The sequence below is a fragment of the Malaclemys terrapin genome, chromosome 17 (genome assembly GCF_027887155.1).
Source record: "Malaclemys terrapin pileata isolate rMalTer1 chromosome 17, rMalTer1.hap1, whole genome shotgun sequence".
Classification (NCBI taxonomy): domain Eukaryota; kingdom Metazoa; phylum Chordata; order Testudines; family Emydidae; genus Malaclemys; species Malaclemys terrapin.
In genome coordinates, this window is record NC_071521.1 from 25,893,533 (window position 1) to 25,902,049 (window position 8,517).

Below are 8,517 nucleotides of genomic sequence, written 5' to 3' on the forward strand. Positions count from 1 at the left end.
AGGGTAGAAGGGAGAACAGCAAAATAGAGACAATGGATTTCAGGAAGGCAGATTTTGGGAAGCTCAGAGAGCTGATAGGTAAGGTCCCATGGGAATCAAGACTGAGGGGAAAAACAACTGAGGAGAGTTGGCAGTTTTTCAAAGGGACACTATTAAGGGCCCAAAAGCAAGCTATTCCACTGGTTAGGAAAGATAGAAAATGTGGCAAAAGACCACCTTGGCTTAACCACGAGATCTTGCACGATCTAAAAAATAAAAAGGAGTCATATAAAAAATGGAAACTGGGACAGATTACAAAGGATGAATATAGGCAAACAACACAGGAATGCAGGGGCAAGATTAGAAAGGCAAAGGCACAAAATGAGCTCAAACTAGCTACGGGAATAAAAGGAAACAAGAAGACTTTTTATCAATACATTAGAAGCAAGAGGAAGACCAAAGACAGGGTAGGCCCACTGCTTAGTGAAGAGGGAGAAACAGTAACAGGAAACTTGGAAATGGCAGAGATGCTTAATGACGTCTTTGTTTCGGTCTTCACCGAGAAGTCTGAAGGAATGCCTAACATAGTGAATGCTAATGGGAAGGGGGTAGGTTTAGCGGATAAAATAAAAAAAGAACAAGTTAAAAATCACTTAGAAAAGTTAGATGCCTGCAAGTCACCCGGGCCTGATGAAATGCCTCCTAGAATACTCAAGGAGCTAATAGAGAAGGTTTCTGAGCCTCTAGCTATTATCTTTGGAAAGTCATGGGAGACGGGAGAGATTCCAGAAGACTGGAAAAGGGCAAATATAGTGCCCATCTATAAAAAGGGAAATAAAAACAACCCAGGTAACTACAGACCAGTTAGTTTAACTTCTGTGCCAGGGAAGATAATGGAGCAAGTAATTAAGGAAATCATCTGCAAACACTTGGAAGGTGGTAAGGTGATAGGGAACAGCCAGCATGGATTTGTGAAGAACAAATCATGTCAAACCAATCTGATAGCTTTCTTTGATAGGATAACGAGCCTTGTGGATAAGGGTGAAGCGGTGGATGTGGTATACCTAGACTTTAGTAAGGCATTTGATACGGTCTCGCATGATATTCTTATCGATAAACTAGGCAAATACAAATTAGATGGGGCTACTATAAGGTGGGTGCATAACTGGCTGGATAACCGTACTCGGAGAGTTGTTATTAATGGTTCCCAATCCTGCTGGAAAGGCGTAACGAGTGGGGTACCGCAGGGGTCTGTTTTGGGACCGGCTCTGTTCAATATCTTCATCAACGACTTAGATATTGGCATAGAAAGTACGCTTATTAAGTTTGCGGATGATACCAAACTGGGAGGGATTGCAACTACTTTGGAGGACAGGGTCATAATTCAAAATGATCTGGACAAATTGGAGAAATGGTCTGAGTTAAACAGGATGAAGTTTAACAAAGACAAATGCAAAGTGCTCCACTTAGGAAGGAAAAATCAATTTCACACATACAGAATGGGAAAAGACTGTCTAGGAAGGAGTACGGCAGAAAGGGATCTAGGGGTTATAGTGGACCACAAGCTAAATATGAGTCAACAGTGTGATGCTGTTGCAAAAAAAGCAAACATGATTCTGGGATGCATTAACAGGTGTGTTGTGAGCAAGACACGAGAAGTCATTCTTCCGCTCTACTCTGCTCTGGTTAGGCCTCAGCTGGAGTATTGTGTCCAGTTCTGGGCGCCGCATTTTAAAAAAGATGTGGAGAAATTGGAAAGGGTCCAAAGAAGAGCAACAAGAATGATTAAAGGTCTTGAGAACATGACCTATGAAGGAAGGCTGAAAGAACTGGGTTTGTTTAGTTTGGAAAAGAGAAGACTGAGAGGGGACATGATAGCAGTTTTCAGGTATCTAAAAGGGTGTCATAAGGAGGAGGGAGAGAACTTGTTCACCTTAGCCTCTAAGGATAGAACCAGAAACAATGGGTTTAAACTGCAGCAAGGGAGGTCTAGGTTGGACATTAGGAAAAAGTTCCTAACTGTCAGGGTGGTTAAACACTGGAACAAATTGCCTAGGGAGGTTGTGGAATCTCCGTCTCTGGAGATATTTAAGAGTAGGTTAGATAAATGTCTATCAGGGATGGTCTAGACAGTATTTGGTCCTGCCATGCGGGCAGGGGACTGGACTCGATGACCTCTCGAGGTCCCTTCCAGTCCTATAATCTATGAATCTATGGATCTCTGCCATGACCTTCCGGAGGCCAAGAAAGAACAATTTCAGATGCTAATATTTGGGGGACACTTCTTGGCCCAAACAGCCCTACAAGCCTCCTTAGACTCTGCAGATACAGCTTCCCGCTCCATTGCAACTCCATGGCTGCACCTCTCAGGCTTTCCTGTTCTCAGTTGAAAACTTACCCTTTGAGGGCCTCAAACTATTCATGGAGCGTGCAAACAATTCCCTGCACTCCCTTAAAGACTTCTGAGTTACTCTCCACTCCAGGGGTCCCCAACGCGGTGCCCGCCGGGGCATCCATGTGCACCCGCCTACTGGCCGCTGGACAAGCAGCCACCGAAATGCCATTGAGAAGCGGCAACGTTGAGAAGCACTACCGCCGAAATGCCACCAAATTTCAGCAGCGACGCCTCTCAATGATGCCTCTTGACGTTGCCACTTCATGGCAGCATTTCGGCGGCCGCTTGTCCGGCGGCCACAGTCCTTCGGCGGCTAGTCGTCCGGCGCCCGCCCCACAGAAAAGGTTGGGGACCACTGCTCCACTCTTGGCATTTACACACCAGTGCCAAAGAGATGCCCAGAGAAGTCTCATCTCCCTCTGCAATCCTGACCACTGCAGTACACTCCTCAATGGTACTATGGCACCCAGCGCCTAAGACAAAGGCCCCCTGCCAAAGAGACAGCCCACTCCTCAAGGTGCTACCTCACACACCTGCAGCCAAGCAACAATTTTGAAGGTGTGGTCAAGGCCCCAAGAAGCCTCTCCCTCTTCCAGTCATTCCAATCATCTTCGATATCCCACCAGTTTGGCGATTGAGTAGCTCCATTTTTTCCATCAGGGAGACTAATCACCTCAGACAAGTGGGTTCTAGAAATAGTCAGGGAAGGATACTCCATCCCCTTCCTATCTATCCCACCCCCCTTCCCTCTTCAGGGACCCCTTTCACTAATCCATTCTATGGGGAGAAATAAAGCTTCTGCAACTGGGCACCATAGAACCAGTCCCTTTCGAACACAGAGTATGGTTTTTACTCCCATTTTCTCATCCAGAAGAAATCCAGCAGCTGGCAACCCGTCCTGGACCTTCAAAATCTAAACAAGTTTGTCAAACTGCAACACTTCAAGATGGTTGCCCTCTTCACTATTATTCCAGCACTGGTTCTCAGCCCTCAACCTCCAAGATGCATACTTACTTATCACAGTACACCCTGCCCACAGGCAATTTCTCCAATTTGCCATGGGTGCCAACCACTATCAGTACAAGGTACTGCCTTTCAGACTGTCTATAGCTCCTTGGGTATTCTCCAAAGTTCTTGCAGTAGTCGTTGCCTACCTAAGGAAACAAGGCATCATCTTTCCATACTTAGACAACTGTCTCCTCAAGACCCCATCTGAAACAGACATTCTCCGGGCCATCTGGGTGACAATGGACCTGTTTATGAATCTAGGCTTCTGCATGAACCTAAAGAAGTCTACTTTAACGCTGGTACAACACCTGGAGTTCTGCTTCGGAGCCAACACAGACTCTGTGGCAGAGAAGGAATTGCGAGGTGGCCAGACTGCACAGCACTATATATACATCCCACTTCCAGCGCGAGGTGCACATGTGGTCTGACAGGCACTGCTGAGGAAGATCGCCTATCCCAGGTGCAGGAGGCACTGCTACAGCGGAGCACCCATAGGGACAGTCTTCCTGAAGTCCCCTGCCTCATTCCCTGCATACCTTCCAACTTCCACAACAAACAAGGGAAGGATCTTACAAACAGTAGCATCCTTCGCTACACACCCTTGCTTCATCCCCAGAGATGATCTAGTATGTGCACAAAATGAGACGGAAGCCTGTGGGAAAAAATTGATGTTATGTAAAGAAAACTATTGTAATGCATACACCCAGGGGGCCAAATTAAAGTTGCACAGGCAACCTTAGTTCTGGCATTTCCTAACTTTTGAGTATTTGATTTTACAGCAGTAATTTTCTGTAAATGTGTTTTGTAATTTCCTACATTTTTAAAAAACAAACAAAAATGATATTCCATCATATGGCATCTTGACACCCACATGGGTCACTGTAGTAGGTCCTAGCCGGGGCTCGACCCTTCCGGACAGGAGGGGAGCCACACCGACTCACTACTGTGGGAACAAGTAGTCAGTTAGTCCCGAAACTCCGGCTCTTTAGTGCAGAGTCGGAGCAACCACAGTTAAAGCTCAGGCCCTTGACTGCAGGGGCTGAGCAAGCAAATAGTTCAGAGCCCAGGCCCTGGATCAGGGCGGGGCAAACACAGTTAGGCTCAGGCCCTTGTTTGCAGGGGCTGAGCGAGCAAATAGTTCAGAGCCCAGGCCCTGGATCAGGGCGGGGCAAACACAGTTAAAGCTCAGGCCCTTGACTGCAGGGGCTGAGCGAGCAAATAGTTCAGAGCCCAGGCCCTGGATCAGGGCGGGGCAAACACAGTAAGGCTCAGGCCCTTGTTGCAGGGGCTGAGCGAGCAAATAGTTCAGAGCCCAGGCCCTGGATCAGGGCGGGGCAAACACAGTTAAAGCTCAGGCCCTTGACTGCAGGGGCTGAGCGAGCAAATAGTTCAGAGCCCAGGCCCTGGATCAGGGCGGGGCAAACACAGTAAGGCTCAGGCCCTTGTTGCAGGGGCTGAGCGAGCAAATAGTTCAAAGGTACGCCTAGGCTTGCTGTAGCCGAGCGTTGGGTGAGGGGGAAGCCTGCCACCCGTGCAGGGGGTGGCAGGGGGGAACGCAGGCCCACCCACTCCACTGCGTTCCAGCCCGGGGCCCTAACAGCGGTTGCTGCCGCTGCTGGTCAGTGGGGTATCCAGACCGCAACACACTGACATAGGCTCACACTCAGTTGCAGCCGGACCGGGGTCCGCTACCCCTGGGCTACTTCCGTGATCCCCCTCACAGCCTACCTCGTTCGTTACGCCGGGATCGGGCCAGTCCATCTCCATGGGCTCCTCTCTGCCCGGGCTCGGCGGCAAGTCTGGTAGCTCTGCCGGGAAGTCCGGCCAATGGTCCTCAGGCGGCTCCTCTGGATAGCAGCAGGGGTGAAGGGGTTCGGGTCCAGTCTCACCCTCAGGGTTAGTGGGGTCCGGTTCCCAGGGGTTCTCCCAGTGGCGGGCGTGAACGGGCTCCGGCGGCTCCTCCTCGTAGTGGGCCCGGGGTAGCTCAGGCCAGCCAGGGTCCAAGCCCCGGTCTTCGACGGTCTCCTGGCCAGGAGCTACCGGCCGCACGTCTGCTCCCTGTGGTGGCTGAGACCCAACTGAGCTCTGGCGGCTGGCCTTTATACTTCCTGTCCCGCCCCTTGACTTCCGGGGGGCGGGGACAGGCGGTGGTGGTTCCACCCACTCCGGTGCCGGCACGTGGGCTCCCTCTTCTGGACAGGAGGGGAGCCACACCGACTCACTACAGTCACCCTCTTTGCACCAGAAGGGGATGAGACCTGCACTTTGCCTGTGGGATCACATATGTTTTCCGACAGCAGGGGAATGGGGAGACTCAGGAATCCTGGGTCCCATTCCAGATTCTGAAGAGAAGTCTGCCCAAATGAACTTTTTGCCAGTTTCCCACAAGGTTGATTCCTCCTTCCCCATTCCCTTCAACCTGTTCCAGTCCTGTATTTCCCCTTCCCCTGGCTTTGTCCCAGTCTCAGTCTTTTCACCTTCCCAGTCCCCTCTCCTCAGGCTTCTCATCCTACCTTCTCTCCTCACCCAGCCAGTCCTAGCTGCCGTGTCTCTGAGACAGAATCTCCCCACCCCACAAAACCCAAGTCTCTCCCTCTTCCAACACCTAATCATAGAATATTAGGGTTGGAAGGGACCTCAGGAGGTCATCTAGTCTAATCCCAGTCTCTGACCAGCCAGCCTGTTCTCACCCCACAGCCCAGCTCCTTTCTCTATCTCTCCTTCACTCCCTTCACCCCTACCGGTTTCTAATCCCAATCTGTTTGCTCAGTCTCAAACCTCGGCTCCCAGGCCCATTTCCCCCATCAGCTTCAGTCCCTCTCCTTACCCAACCAGTCCCAGTCTCCATAACCTTCTCCTTGCACAATAGTCTCAAATGGCCATTCCTCCCTCTCCTTGTCCACCCCCATGCATTACAGTCCTTGTCTCACTAGACTCCTTGTCCAAATCTACTTTACCTCCACTGGGCCCAGGGTCCATTTTTTGTCCCCTTTGCATTCAAGTTATGCAGCTTCTTCCTTTATGCTGCCTGGGCACCAGTGATGGGATCACTGAAAAGCATAGAAGAGAAAGGCCTCCGGTCTCAGTTCCAGTGCTCAGCCCCACCCAGGCCAGCAGCAGCCATTACAGAGAAACTCTGGCTTTGCCTCCATGGTAGCCCTGGGCTGGCACATACTCAGTGTGATCAGCAATAGGCATGGTGGGAGGCTTGAGCATGCTCAATGAGGACAGAATCTGTGGAGATTTTAGCTGTGAAAATGCAGCAAGTCTCAGACGTGGGGGGAATCAGTCCACACATGCTCAAAGGCTAATTTGGCCAAAAATGAGCGGATTGCCACAGGGATGACAAAAGGCACATCCCTGCCAAAGGCCACTACCCTGACAAACTTTACTTCTCTGCTCCAAAGCAAGGGAGTGCTAGAGTATTTCAAAAGGATTTAACATGTGAAAAACATTTTCACTAACCTTATTCTCAGAAACAGCTGAACCATTTTGGCTGAAATTTTCCAAGAAAATTCAGCCTGAGGCAGACACAACATGGAAAAACGTCAACCCAGCTACAGCTTGGCAGTTATAAGCAACTGAAAACAGTCTTGTAATGAGAAGCATTGGACCACTTTAATATGGAGTTCTACCAGCCCCACTTCTAACAGAGCAGGTTTTCTTCCTTCCTGCTACCTAACTCACCAGAGCAGCCTCCATATTCACTGGTTCCTTCCATGAAACTGGGCCAGAGCTGGAAACCACTCCACCGTTACCCTTTTCCAACAACTCCTGCCACTGCCTCTTCCTATTTCTAGTATCTTCTCTCTCCATTCCACAGCAGAGTTTAATTTTTGAGATAAGTGGCTTTCTCTCCTAATTCTTAGCTGTGAGCCAATGGCTTCACAGCTTTCTGTACTTAATAGACTCATCTTCTTCATTAGCGTTTCTCAAAACTTTGCAATCCTGAAATTAAAGTTATCTGACATTCATAGTTAGCCCCTAACAGTATCCAGGTAAGTCATCTATGCTCACCTTGTTTTTTTTACAAATAAAACCTACCACTATAGCAAAAAGTTAAACATTATTTCTAACAGACTGTTCCGTACAGTGATTAAAAATCCTTTGTAATCAAGTGCTGTGGAAAGGGACTGTGGTCCTTAGTGCCAGTGCACTGAGATAGTGCCATGAAAAAAAAAAAAGTCAGTCATGCTAATTACCTGCCTATTTAAACAAGCAGAAAACAGGACCAGCATCATATGTATCTATGTCCCTTTTTGCATTCACAGGAACGTCTACTGGTTCATTTAAAGTAACTAATTATGTGCGATTTTATATGCTAAGGTGTTAATTAAAACCAGTATAGTTATACTGGTATAACTCCAGGTACACACATTCCCATGAGAGGGCTTTTTCTTGGGCTTAGTTTATGTTGCTTGAGAAGGGGGTTTAAGCTACAAGAATAAAAGGCCCTTATATCTATTCAAGTATGACTGGTAAAACTACTGGGTTTTTCATTGCAGACTCTTGAGACAAATGAACTAGGAGGACTGACCCATGTACCAAAGAAGTGAAACCCAACTGAAGTGATTTTTTTCAGGTTCTTCAGGGTAACACTTATTTCACTAAAAACTTGCAGAAAAGCTATTTAAGAATTCAATACCTCACTCCTTTCTATTAAGGACTGAACATTTACACTGCATATTTGAGTCATCCATTTAGACCCTCAAAAACAATAGAGAGCACCCAAATTTGACGTTTCTGGTATTTCTAAGGAAAAGTAAGCATAATGTTCAGGTATCTGTTATACATAATAAAGCAAGAGGGCCCAAAATAATTCTTTTCCAAAGCAGGTCAAAAAAAATTTCCTCCCACATTTTTGGTGTTAATTTGCACTATTAAGTAAAAAAATTCAGAAATATATGATTTTCATATTGATAGCATCTCTTTAAAGTAAGGAGTATCCCAAAGCAACCACTATACCTACCAGATCAGTTACAAACATCTGGAAAAGCAAGAGAAGATCCTTTGGCTAAAGGTACACATTCATGAGCATGCAAAGGTTTGACAGCAGAAAACCAGATTTAAACTTTCTGCAAACCCAAAGCATGATCTCTAGCAGCCCTTCTCCAGTGCAAGTGGAATCAACTAGC